The following is a 14,710-nucleotide window of genomic DNA, read 5'->3' as shown; positions in this document are numbered from 1 at the left end:
GCCATCTCCTGCACTCACACCCTCGGCTGCCGGTTTCAAAATGGCGCCGATAGCCTTTGCCCTTAGTATGTCACAGGGACTACCAGTGCCATTGCTCAGCCCCTGTCACATGGTAGGAGTACAAGATGATGCTGGCCATCCATTGCTCCTACCATGTGAAAGGGGCTGACCAATGGCACCGGTAGCCCCTGTGACATAGTAGGTCAAAGTCTATCGGCGCCATTTTGAAACCGGCAGCCGAGGGTTTGAGTGCAGGAGATGGCTCCCGGACCCCCCGCTGGACCACCAGGGAGTTTTGGTAAGTCTTGGGGGGGTCAGGAGGGTGGGGGGTTGTAGTTAATTTAATTTTAGCTGGGAAATGAATAAAAATTAACGTTTAAATGTATCGGGGGACCCCTTGCTGAATACAACGTATCTGCCCCCCTACAAATACAAATCCCGAATGCAATGTATGGTGTCCCTCTGCACATCCCTATTAGACACTGTCCTGCTGATGCTGAAGCACATGCCGGCAGCTGGCCAGCCTGCGCAACCTACTACTGCTCCAGAAAGCAGGTAAATATGCAAACAAAAAGAACAAAGTCAGGTAGAGGGGTTTTAGGGTTCGGGGCAGATAGAGGAAAAGGGATGCAGCTTAGCTAGTGGGTTCAGGAAGTTTCCTCCCAGTCCGCTCTTTTATTGGAGCGGACTGGGAGGGAACAGGAGAAAGGCCCTATCTCGTTGCTATGTGCTTCTTAGAAAATGTACCCCATAACATAGGGACTTGATACTAGCTGTTCGTGCATACATACACATACTTGCCCCTCTCTCCCTGAACAAAATGCACATAACAACAATGTGGCATTAAATAATGGCCGCAGTTTATTAAAACATAACCCGAGCCAGCAAATTATACAAAATTCCAAAGTTAATTCCCCCAAACCTCCACCGCCCCCATGCCCCTCTTTCGCTTACCACCGCGTCTCAATGGTAAGCCGACTTTAGGTACCCCCCCCCCATCACTCACCCCGCCATGGCACCAGCGAGGGTAAGCCTGCGGCCTGAGCATCGGCCCCCTCTTGCTCTTTAGGCCTTCCCGTGTAGCAGCCCCAAACTACACGAGCATTTCCCCCCCCCCCGCCGACTTTAGGCACCCCCCCATCACTCACCCCGCCATGGCACCAGCGAGGGTAAGCATGCGGCCTGAGCATCGGCCCCCTCTTGCTCTTTAGGCCTTCCCGTGTAGCAGCCCCAAACTACACGAGCATTTCCCCCCCCCCCCTCCAATGTCCTTTACAATTCCAAATAATACATTAAACATATGGCTCGGGTTTTTCCGCCTCCACTGCGACATATATAATACAAACACTCATAAGATGATTAACAGCAATATAAAATTTCGGGAGGGAGGGAGGGAAGCAAAAACCTGCCCTCTGCTTGCTGTTGAATTCCCAACTGCCGTTCTGAGCTCTGCTCCAGCCTATTGTTTAACTACTGACCAATAGCATAACAGCATTCAAATTGCTGATGCTGCTATTGGTTACCTAACTCCCCTTTTTTCCCCCACCCCCACCTGCCTTTGCTAATCCTATCCCTTACTCACAGCTGCTCAAGCCCATGTTATCTGCGTCGGGCCGGGACAAGCCCGTACCGCCTTCCTTAACATAGGGACTTGATACTAGCTGTTCGTGCATACATACACATACTTGCCCCTCTCTCCCTGAACAAAATGCACATAACAACAATGTGGCATTAAATAATGGCCGCAGTTTATTAAAACATAACCCGAGCCAGCAAATTATACAAAATTCCAAAGTTAATTCCCCCAAACCTCCACCGCCCCCATGCCCCTCTTTCGCTTACCACCGCGTCTCAATGGTAAGCCGACTTTAGGTACCCCCCCCCCCATCACTCACCCCGCCATGGCACCAGCGAGGGTAAGCCTGCGGCCTGAGCATCGGCCCCCTCTTGCTCTTTAGGCCTTCCCGTGTAGCAGCCCCAAACTACACGAGCATTTCCCCCCCCCCCCGCCGACTTTAGGCACCCCCCCATCACTCACCCCGCCATGGCACCAGCGAGGGTAAGCATGCGGCCTGAGCATCGGCCCCCTCTTGCTCTTTAGGCCTTCCCGTGTAGCAGCCCCAAACTACACGAGCATTTCCCCCCCCCCCCTCCAATGTCCTTTACAATTCCAAATAATACATTAAACATATGGCTCGGGTTTTTCCGCCACAAACAAAGGCAAAATATTTGCCTTTGTTCCCCCACTGCGGCCACTTAACCTAAAAGCTGCTGATTGAAAACTTTCTCCAAAGCATTATTAAATAAATCAATGCCCACGTCAGAAAGATGCACCCCATCTCCCAAGAAAAAACCACCTAAGGTTACCCATGACCCTGTGTGGCGAACCCAAAAAACCACCGTGTTGAACTACCCATTTACCAACTTGCCTATTCAATTCATTTTCCAAAACCCTTTCGCCATAAAGGCTCCGTGTAGTGTGTGATACGAACTATAATATTAGACCCGCCAATTTTAGTATTATGCAGGTAATTCAGTATGGTAGCCAAATCTTTGCGTATGATCGCTGCTAATTCGCGACGTGTTACGTTACCAAAATCATTACCCCCCAGATAATAGATAACAATCTCCGGGATTCCCCATCTTAGCATTCTATTCTGGAGAAAGATAAGCAAAGTCCCCCGACGCATTCCCCCATTGCCAAACCAGCGAACAATCCATTCTGTATGATTCAGATCCGGGTGTTCACCATAAGGCCTCTCCTCCGCCCTTCGCAGAGCCCGATGCAAAAGAATGGCCCACAACCAAGCTCATTCACGGATCCACTCCCCCTTTTTATGTCTGCAAAATAAATTTTTTCAATTATTTTCATGCAGAACATCGTCTTCTCATCTTCCAAGAAAAGCTATTTTCTTACATAACTACGATAAACCTCCGACTTCCATTGTCCCAGCGCTTGAATTCTCCGGGCCGACCACCCCAATTCCGCGGCTGTAGTTGCTGTGCCCCTCCTAAATGAAGGTGCCGAATAGTGCCCCACTTCCAACCCCAAACCAATAACTGGTAGAGGCAAGATTCGCTTTCCTTTTACCCCCCCCCCCCTCCCCAAACACATTCCCCTTTTTCCTTGCTTCACTGAAAAAAGACAAACACCTTTATTTGGTCAAATAAAGGCCGCAGTTTATTTACACCAGACCCGAGCCCCATAACTTTATAACAAGCTAAAACATGACCCCCCCGCCTTGTAACATCCTTCTTAACTGGCCCCCCACCGCATCCCAGTGGTAGAGCTCCACCTGTATCCTCTAGACCTATAACCCCACCTCGTCCGAGCGTGGGTCAGGGATATCGCCTCTGAGCATCGGCCCCCTTTTTGCTCATTGGCCATCCCGTGCAGCAGCCCCCCCGCACTGCACAAGACTCACCCCCCCTCCTTTTGCATACCTTTTAACAATACAATAAATCAACAATATTTGGGCTCGGGCTTACCGCCACCAATGCAACAAATACATATAACCATACGCTTTAACAACACCACCGCTCTTTCATCTTCTCCCCCATTGCTAAGTAAGAGCTCCATATAGCAGGAGCCAGGGATTGTCTGATCAAATTCCGTGTTACTACGTGCAAAGATGCCAAAGGTGTTCCGGCATGCTCTCTCCCAACCCACTGGCATGAGGAGCTTCGGCCCAAAGACATCCCATTTAAAACGCGAAAGAGCATCAGCAATCATATTCAAATTCCCCGGGACATGTCCTGCCATATGTTACATGCAATTTTAAACATAATATATCATTACTCCCAACAAAGCAAAACTCTCAGACACTTTGCTGCTTGCTTATGAACCACTTGGACCACGCACATATTGTCACACCACCAAACTACTTTCTTGTTAGACCACTCCTTGCCCCATATAGCTAAGGCAACGATGATAGGAAAAAGCTCCAAGAAAGTTATATTCAATACTAAAACATCTGAAACCCATAGCCCTGGCCACTGCGCTGCACACCGCTTGCCCCTAAAATACACACCAATTAATAATAACCGAAAAGCTGATTCAATATCAGCTTTGGCTAACCAAGACCCCCAGGACCCGCTTTACGGACCAAGTCTATGGCTTAATCGAATGATGCATACTTGACTGCGACTCACTTGTTTAGGGATGAAATCATTAACTGAAGATCTCTCAGGGTGTGACAAATTAAAAATTAACTTAAATTTTCCCGGCATTTTTTTTTTTTTTTTTTTTAATCACTGCTAATGGTGAGAAGCCTATGCTCAAAATGTTTACAAGGAAATGACCCGGCTACTCTTCCACACTGAAGTTCCACCTGTATTTTATCTCGTGCGCCCTCAGCCATCCGATAAACAGATTTAGAATTCTCAGCCCTCTCCCTACCCCGGGACCTTCTTAACGGATATGGAAGTCGCATCTAAAGCCCCAGACAACATAGCAACAGCATCTCTGTTGGGATACGATTTCGAACCTTCCACTAAAGCTGCAATAAACTAAGGGAGAGTCAGCCTTGCTCTACCATGGTGATTCACTTAGCGCTTTTGATAACATTAGCACCTGGACCTTGCTAACCTTTGACAGCCGAATGCGCCCCACCCCCCCGCAAGTGGCACATGCGTACCTGGAGTTACCTTCGGGGAACAGGCAAGTGAGCTTATTAAACCTCCAACAGATGTCAGATTCGCGTCCCTTACTGTTCGTACCAGACTCGATTTTGCGAACAGTTCCAGGACCACAAAAGGAAGTATTCGTACCAATACTGGAGGATAAAGTACCGGAACTAGCACTAAAGCCAGCACTCCCTGTCCCACTTTACTAAATTGGTTCCATTGTTGGTCATCTGAGTTAACCATAAATGAATGTCCTGAGAACCCCATGACAAATTTGTTCCCAGCCATTTTATCCCAGAACTTTTCAGCATAATTGGGCCATGCCCAACCCTCATAATCCTTAAAGGCTCCTAGAATACTATCAGCGGAGGACAGACGTGCTCCGTACTGAGTAGGATCAAAATGACTACCAACACTTACTAAACGCAAAAACCCCCTTTACCCAATAGACTATATTCTTAGACATTTTTGGGCCCGCACTACCTTTCTTATTCTGCCTGTTAGACTTATAGATGTTTTCCTCCCCCTTTTCTTCCCTCTACAATCAAAATATTAACAGAATTTTTTTTTTTTTTTTTTTATGCCTTGTAACTAACCGGATAGGACCTCCTCCCAAAGCTCCATTAAAGAAGCTAAAGCCGGAGGACCCGTATCATACTATGGCCCTACAGATAAAGCCGTATGCTGACCTGGCCCCGTGTCGCTAGTGCTCGAGGAAAACGAAGAAGAGCTTAAACTACTACTAGAATGAGCCCTCTTTCTCCTCTTATTATCTTTCTTACCCTCCCGAGCACTACCTTTGGAAGTCTTACCTTGCTCAGCTCCCAAACACTGCTGCCGTGTGTTCCCGATGCCAAGCCACTCCTGTCGTCCGCAACATTCCTCTTCAGTCCTTCCTGATCGCCCTGAGCAGTAAAGGCATGCGCTGCCGTATCCAACTCCCTCCAGGCCTCACGACTGGAAGGTCCAGGCACCGAATCATCGGCTTCATCTGCAAAACCACCTGTATCCGCAACAATCCTCCCCCTCCCCCGCCACCAAATCCCCCTTTAGCGCCCCTGAATGTAAAGGGATCTTTTGTAAAGGGGCCCCGTTTTGCTTGCCCACAAGGGGCCGCCCTTTTATTCCAACATCCTGAGGATAAATCGGATTGCCTAAAGATGCTCCTAAATCTGAGGGCCAACCTCCTATACCTTCTGCACCTTTCCCCTCTCCCACCACACCTGCTGAAAATTAACAAATCCTGCTTTAGCCATGAGACCTAAAATATTGACAATAAATGCAGCTGTAGCCTTGGCCTAGCACCGACGGGCACCGAAGGGGCAACTGGCCGACTGGGAAGTCTGCCACCACATTCACCATCCCCTGCTGGGAACTTGCTCTGGGAAGAATCCACTAACTCGCCCCTTACTCCACTGCTTGCCCGTTCCAGCAGCTCCCGTAAAACACTGCCCTTAAAAGAATATCCCATCATAACAGGAGACATAGCAGGCAGTCACTGGCTAGAGAAAGGGGGCTCCACTGCCAATAGAGCAGGCACGCTCCTTATGTTTCTTAGCCTTTATCGGATTCACATTTAAATGTAAATCACTCTGTAACCCGAAACCAATAATTCTTTCCCAGTGACCCCAGCGCTGACTGCCTCCCTCACAAAATGTTGCACGAGCTGGCTGAGGAGAAAAAACAAGTACAAGGTTGTGGAAACCGTAAGCAGCAGGAACTCTGACACGAGGCTGTCCCCTAAGGGCTGGGCTTTGCCTGGGGGGGGGGAGGGAAACAGCAGGTTCTGGGCCGCTTACACCTGAATCAGTGGGGGAGGCGGGGCAGCAGGGCAAAGGGGAATTAGGGGGGGGGGGGGAACGTCAGTTAGTGAAGACGAAGCCACTCACCAAATGAGGCCTGCAGATCTGTAGAGACCGTCACCTGCCAACCCCTGACGACCTCGCTGAGGAACGGGATGAAATTCCACCCGCTGCAGCCACCTCCGGTTTGTTTTTGGCTCTCTTCGTTTTGCTAAATAACTAACTAAAAGACAGCGAAACCGCACAAATGACAGTTGGAAAATCCCCAGCGCAGCAAAGCAAAAACCTGCCCTCTGCTTGCTGTTGAATTCCCAACTGCCGTTCTGAGCTCTGCTCCAGCCTATTGTTTAACTACTGACCAATAGCATAACAGCATTCAAATTGCTGATGCTGCTATTGGTTACCTAACTCCCCTTTTTTCCCCCACCCCCACCTGCCTTTGCTAATCCTATCCCTTACTCACAGCTGCTCAAGCCCATGTTATCTGCGTCGGGCCGGGACAAGCCCGTACCGCCTTCCTTTACACATGCGAGTCAGAACTCACTTGTGCCAATATAAAATCGGGTGCGCATGTGCACACAGGTAGCAGAGTTTATAACATGCGCACATCGCCTTGTGCATGATATAAACTCGACTCATCAATTTGCGCATGCCAGGAACCGTGCGCACACGGATGCCCGCTCATGGGTTTAAACATTTACCTTAATATGTCTACAGTTAGTCATAAACTTAGTTGAGAACTATTTTCATCTAACTCCGATATGTGGAAATAACAAAATAATTCATCCCTGACACAGAACACCCCCAAAATACTACTAACTTATTTGGCTACATTTTAGCTGGATAATGACTTATCTAGTTAAAATTTAGCCATATAAGGACTGCCAATATTTAAACAATGACATTTATCTAGATAATTCTAAAGTTATACAGGTAAATGACTTTGAATATCAATCTTAGTATATGTAAGGGGGATCTTAAACAATCTCTTATTACTATGGTGTGTCTTCATAGACAAATAGCCATGATGTCTCTAAGTAGGGTATAGTGGATTCCAAACACTCCCCAGTGGGAGGTGTCTAAGATTTTGGAGTCGAGTAGTCCAAGACCCAAGATTGGAGTTGCAGAAGAGGGAGTAGAGCTGGGAGACACTGTGAAAGCCTCTAAGCTGGAATCCCATGTAGATCCCAAGTGACAGGGAGTCATTTTCCCACTCCTTGGCCCAGTGGAGTGTTTTCACTAGTGTGTTTAAGTAACATAGGCCTGCATTCAGAAGTAGGGTGAGCTCCAGAATGCGTGCAGATGAAACAGTTTTGCACAAAGGATTATAAAGGCAGGAATTTCTTAAAGAGAAGAAAACTCTAGTTTAATTTAGGTAAAAAAAAAAAAAGGTGTTCCTATAGCCTGGAAGATTCATCCAAATTATACTGAATGGATATGGGGAATCATAGTAAGCCCCTAGAGCTTGTGAAATGTATTTAGAAACATAGAAACATGATGGCAGAAAAAGACCAGTCTTGCCTGTCTATCCAGTTCATTTAGCTTTATAATTCTCATCACTTTATTAGAGATTCCCTGTATTTATCCCAGGCTTTCTTGAAATTAGTTTCTGTTTTTGTCACCATCACTTCCACTGGGAGGCTGTTCCATGCATCCACCACCCTCTCTTTAAAGAAATATTTCCTAAGATTACTAAGATTTCTTTCAACCTCATCTCATGATCCCTCAATCTCTTTCCATTGAAAAAGTCTCACCTGTGCATGGAAAATTTTGAGATATTTGAATGTCTCTATCATATCTCCCCTATATTGCCTTTCCTCTAGGGTTTACATGTTTAGATCTTTGATAATCGTCATATGTTTTAGAATGACGACATCTGACCATTTTCATAGCTACTCGCTAGTCTGACCCCATCCTGTTTATATCCTTTTGAAGCTGTGGTCTCCAGAATTAAACATAGTATTCCAAGTGATATCTCACCAGGGACCTATACAGGGGCAATATCGCCTTCCTTTTTCTCCTGACTATTCCTCTTCCTAGTTACATGAGTAAATTTATATTCTGAATGTAACACACAGAACTTTTTTTTTAAATCAAGAAATCAATTTTTTGCAAGGACCAATACATTGTTTAAGTTTGGAACACACATCTTAGCATGTACAATAAAAATATTTTCCTAGGTTATGTCTTTTAGGAGTTTGCATGGAAACACTTTTTGGTTTGGTTCAGATTTTCAGTTCAATTTCCTGTTTTGTTTAGATTGTTCATTCAGATCAGAAGCTTCTTCAGTTTAAATCAGAAGCTCATTTGTTTAATGGAAACAACCCAAATTAAAGACAATAGAGAAGCACTATTTTTGACTCAACTTCAGGGTTTACCATCCGTGTTTTATGAAACTTGCTTACAGGCAGCAGCAGCAGAAGCAACAGCACCCAAGGCACCAAGAATGACACAAATACCCCAGAGTACAAAAAGAGGGACAATAACAGTTACTGTAAGAGCACACCTTGCTTTATTCTCTAAATCTAAAACTTTTTAAAACCCTTTGGGGCAGATTTTAAAAACTTGCACGTGTCCATGTGCATGCACTACCCGGCGCACACACATGGACATGCGATTTTATAACATGCGCACGCGTGTTATAAAATCAGGGGTCAGCGCGCGCAACGGGGTGCACATTTGTGCAACCTGTGCATGCCGATGCCCGCGACCTTCCGCAGTTCCCTCCCAGTCCGCTCCAATTTAGGAGCAGCCTGGGAGGGAACTTCCCTATCCCCTATACTAACCTTCCAACCCCTTCCCCTAACCTTCCCGCCTCCTAGCCCTTTCCTAACCCCCCCCAATAGCTTTAACCTACCTTTTGTGCCTGCTTTGAGCAGGCACAAGTTGCACGTGCCAGCACGCAATCCCCATCACAGCAGCAAATGGCCGCTGTGCCGGGTGCCTCTAGCCCTGCCCCGCCCCTTTCAGCAACCCTGGGACTTACATGCATCCCGGGGGTTTACGCACGTGGCCGGACCTTTGAAAATTGGCCCAGTGCACGTAGGTGTTTTAAAATCCAGCCCTTTTTGTTTAACTGTGGAACTTTGAAGCAAGGAACTTCAAAATCAAATCAAAATTACACATGTATATTTACTTTGAAAATTATCCTACCTAAACACATTTACACCTGATAATTTGTGCACAGGAATTTTTTGGAAAATGTATATGTATACTTTATACTGATAGGATAAAAAATACCTTCAATAAAAATCAAACTGATTTGTCTCTGAGATTTCTCAGGTTACTCTGACATGAGACTAAACATGATGTGTTTTCATGTATGTTCTATAAACACAGTTGCTATGGTTATGAGTTTACATAATAAGATAGTTGCCATTTTGTAGCAAAAGCATATTTTAGTGAGAGACAAGATGGAAAAGTAAACTATTTTGGTTTGTAGGAAGCTTGGTGATAGCTAAACATTTATACAGCCATGTAGTGACCATCTTTTCAGATCCAATAAGATGGACTCAGTCGAGGAGATGTGGGAATGAGGAAGAGAAAAAAGGAAGGAAGAAATCCCTAACAATAAGAAGAACAGTAAAGGACCATGTATTAGATGAAGCAACTAGTGAGCAGATTATCTGTCAGTGTACTTGTATCTTTTATATTGCAAGGATGCTGGATCTCAGCTAGAAAAATTAAGTCCAGAGCCCAATGACAGATTTTTTCTGGCCATCCTCCTCCTCAATTTGCTCCATTAGATCTGTCCTACCTGCATTTTCAATGTCATGAACAATGACCTGACATCACAGGCCCTTGTTAATGACTTTAACCTGGATGTTGGCTGTCGGAGGTGACGTCACCCTCAGAGGGACAAGCAGAGCAGGAAGAGGAGGAGCATTGCCCAGCTGTAAAGAGGCATCTGCAACTGCTGCTGGACCCCATCCCATCAGCAGTGAAGAAAGGAAGAGGCCTATCTCTTCAGTTTGCCCAGTGGTGCAGAAGTTGCGCATCTGTAATGCCGGGCGAGCTGAGACCATTTTGTAGCTTGTACAGGCCACACAGTATTAAAAGCTCATGAGGGCAGCACTTTCTCTGTGCTGATCTCGTGATAGGTGAGATCAGCATGGAGGCAGTGCTACACCCACAAATTTTCAATACTTCGTGGCCTGCAGAGAGGAGCAGCAAAGCAGACTTTGACAATGGATCAACTCCTCCTTGGCACACAGCAGCAGTGAGTTTTGCGTTCGTGCCTGTTCTCGCCCTCCCTCCACCCTCTCTACCTTAGTGGTGACTCCCTTTGGGTCTGACGGACAGATGCTGCCACGGCTTCTCCTCGCCGTACATCCTGGAATCCCCGGGCTGGCCTGACGCTGCAGATCTGCCATGTTCCTGATGATGTAAGGGCACGCGCGCGCGCGCTCCAGAGTTTGTACAAGCAAGGGCGTGAATCTCAGGGGCGTCACCCCGTAGTGACATCATCCACTTCCACCTTAAAAGGTCTTTGCTTGCTATGAATCAAGTTAGCAAGGGGAATTCTTTCTCTGCTGCTCTGCCTCCACAACCTTACCTAGGGGTACCCGCTCCTCGGGGGCCCCGCTCTCTCTTCTTGATTTCAGATTGCTAAGACGGGATCCGGTACTCGCTCCACAAGGGCTTATGTCCCTGAATACTCAGAAGACTCCTTACTACCTGGAAGTGATTGCAGATGTGAACACAGTGAGTTCTATTACAGATAGGAACCGGTACTCGCTCCACGAGGGCCTATGTTCCTAATCTCCGAAGACTTCCTTCTGTCTAAGACATTATTGCAGGTACGGAGATCGTGAGTCATTATTGTAGATTGCAGATAGGAACCGGTACTCGCTCCACGAGGGCCCATGTTCCTAAATCCCTTCTCAACTCTCTTCTATATCAGAAGCTATTATATACCTATATCCTGTGCATTACTATTATAGATTGCAGATAGGAATCGGTTCTCGCTCCATGAGGGCCTATGTTCCTAAAACCCTCCAAAGCCCTATTCTTTAAGCCATCTCATATACAGATATTGTGAGTTCTCATTCCAGACTGCATATAGGAACCAGCACTCACCTACGGCTCCTGTTCCTGAATATACTGAAGACTCTGTTGCATAGAAGCCATTACAGATCTCTACAATTGTGAGTGTATCATCTACTGGTTATGTATCCAGCATTTATTTATTTATTTATTTATTTATTTATTTATTTATTTATTTAAACAGTTTTATATACCGACAACCGTTTGCACATCATGTCGGTTTACATGTAACTTACTAACCAAAATATATATATAGGCATTGCCTTCACAAAGAACAGAGAACAATAAGATGCAGTAACAAAGTGAAGGCTAGATAAATTAATAGGACGGATTCCTATTAATAGATTAATATTAATAGATTAATATTAATAGATATTAATATTAATGGAGTAGATAGCATACCCTATCTACTCACTACCTATAGTCTCTCTCTACAGCTCAGCAACCCAGAGACCGCAATTCCAGTATCTGAGGGACTTCAGCCCTGCCGGGCACATCAGCTCACTACTGCCACCTCTGGTGGTTCTACTTCCTGTCTAATAAAGTATGGAGACAAATCTGTGTTTGTCTCCATACTCCAGCCTAGCCGGTGGTCCCTCTCAGGATATCCTCCTGGGGGCGCTGTCATCTGCCATCGGCCCAGGGATTCACCAATTTACCTCAAGTGTCATCCCTTACACTACTAGAGCAGTATTATACGACTGCCACTCTGTGGGAAGCCAACCCATCACAGATCATTAACTCTGCCTACGGAGTATTACAATTGTTAGCTATTCCCCTTGGCAGGGTGATCCATAACAGATTGCTAATTCCCTGGTGGACTTATAACAGATTGCTACTCCTAGTAGTAGGGATTGATAACAGATTACTAACTCCTCCCCCTACAGGAGGAGCTTGATAACAGATTGCTAACTCCGAGCAGCAGAATTATAACAGATTACTAACTCCTCCCCTCTGGAGGAGTAGATCTACAACAGATTGCTAGCTCCTCCCCTCTGGAGGAGCAGACCTACAACAGTGAGAGTGGCAGCACAGGAGCAAGAGAGGCTCTGAGACAGAATGAATGTGAGTCTGCTTGGGGGTGTATGTGTGTGTGAGAGAAAATGAATGGGTGCTTGTCTGGGCTGTGTGTTTTTGTGTAAGAATGAATGAGTGCATGCCTGCCTGAGTATCTGTGAGTGTGTGTGAAAATGAATGGGTGCTTGCCTTGGGGGGGGGGGGGATATGTGTGTGTGTGTAGTAATGAATGGCAGCCTGCCTGGAGGTCTGTATGTATGTGAGAATGAATGGGAGCCTGCCTTGGGGGGGGGGGGGGAATGTATGTGTGAGAATGAATGGAAGCCTGCCTAGAGGTCTGTATGTATATGAGAATGAACGGGAGCCTGCCTGGGGGGTATGTGTGAGAATGAATGGGAGTGTGCCTGGGGGGGGGTATGTGTGAGAATGAATGGGAGCCTGTCTGGGGTGGGGGGGGGGTATGTGTGAGAATGAATGGGAGCCTGCCTGGAGGTCTGTATATATGTGAGAATGAATGGGAGCTTGCCTGGGGTGTATGTGAGAGGGAGCCAGTGAGAGTGAGTGCATGTTTGAGTGTGTGTGTGTGTGTGTGTTTGTGTGAGTGCATGTATGTGTATGTGAGGGAGTCAGTGAAAGTGAGTGCATGTTTGAGTGTATTTGGATAGGTGAGAGAGCAATGTGTGTGGATGAGTGAGATCACATTATGTGTATGGGTGAGAAAGTGCATGTGTGTATGTGTGTAGATGAGAGAAAGAACACAGGTTTGTGCAACCCCCCAACCCCCACCCCTTATTCTCTGGCTGCTAATCCATGAAAATCTTGTAGCATCTGGAAATCAAAAGCTCTCAAGTATGGAGAGCAGGGACTTTTTTTAAAATGCTTACTAGTTTTAATTATTGGGTATGTGTCTGTTTTGAAATATTTTATGGGTGTTCGGTACATTTTCATATGAGTTTTTAACTACTTGAAGTTTTTTTATTTATTAATTGTATTGAATTATTCTTTTTATTTGCATGGTTGCTGCTTTGGTCCTCTGACTGTGGGGGATAATTGCCAGTGTAACTGCTCCTCCCCCCCCCCCCCCCCACACACACACACCGAGTTCTAAGGGGGACTCTGGCTGGCTCCAATAACCGCCAGTAATGTGGCTTTCTTTAAAAAAAAAAACTTTGCCCATCTCTGTCCTACATACAACCTACATCCACTCCTCCCCTCATTCCTCCCCCCCCCACACACACACACCCTGCTTACACTCTTGTAATATTTCAACAAAAGTATTAATACTATCTGATGTTAATGGTGTTGAATGTCTTAAACTTGAGAAGTTCCTTGACGCAAATTGTGGATTTCTGTCTGCCTGCAAATCTGAAGCCTTTTCTTTTCAGGAAATTGTGAACAACATGAAGTTTCATCACTTCCTGAGTGTAATAAGAAGGCTGCTACCGAGCAAATTTAAAGAATGTTTCAAGACATTGTTCAGTAGAAGCCCAGGCCACCTTAGTTTTTTTTTTTCAGACTGATCTTCAGGTACAATGGATCCCTCCAGATGCACAACCTTTTCTACAATTTTATCTCCTATGTGTGGGCCTGAGACCCACATCTCAACATCTGAGAACTGCAGAAGAGATATTGCAGGGAAGCTAGAAGACCAAGTGACCACACTGGCAGAAGACCAAATGCTACCAGAGGACTAACCATTGAGATAAGGAGCTTTAGAAGAAAAAAGTTCAGAGGAGAGCTACTTCATGACAAACAGTTCAGAGGAGAGCTACTCCATGACAATCAGTTACTCACGAAGGCCCAAGTCCTTCATGCGAACATTCAATTTGTGAGCATGGATCTTTTTGACATACCTTGAAGTTATTTATAGTATTTATTTATTGTTATAATTTTCAATTTCATTCAATCAATGCAGATAGCAGCTTCACATTCATAATTTAAAGCAATAACATACATTTAAATAAAATAATATAAAACATATAACATCAATTAACTACTTCATCTTATAAATGAACTCAGCAGCCAGGATTTTAACGAATACTAATAAGAGGGATCACATAACACCTATCCTCTACAACCTCCACTGGCTCCTGATTAAATATAGAATCATCTACAAAGTGCTGACCATCATGCACAAAACCCTCCACAAACTTGCTCCAATCGATCTCACCTTCCAGATTCGCCCCAATACCTCCACAAGACCTAAGAGAAGAGCTTAC

Source organism: Rhinatrema bivittatum, chromosome 10, assembly GCF_901001135.1.
Source record: "Rhinatrema bivittatum chromosome 10, aRhiBiv1.1, whole genome shotgun sequence".
Taxonomy (NCBI): Eukaryota; Metazoa; Chordata; class Amphibia; order Gymnophiona; family Rhinatrematidae; genus Rhinatrema; species Rhinatrema bivittatum.
This window is presented reverse-complemented; position numbering follows the sequence as displayed.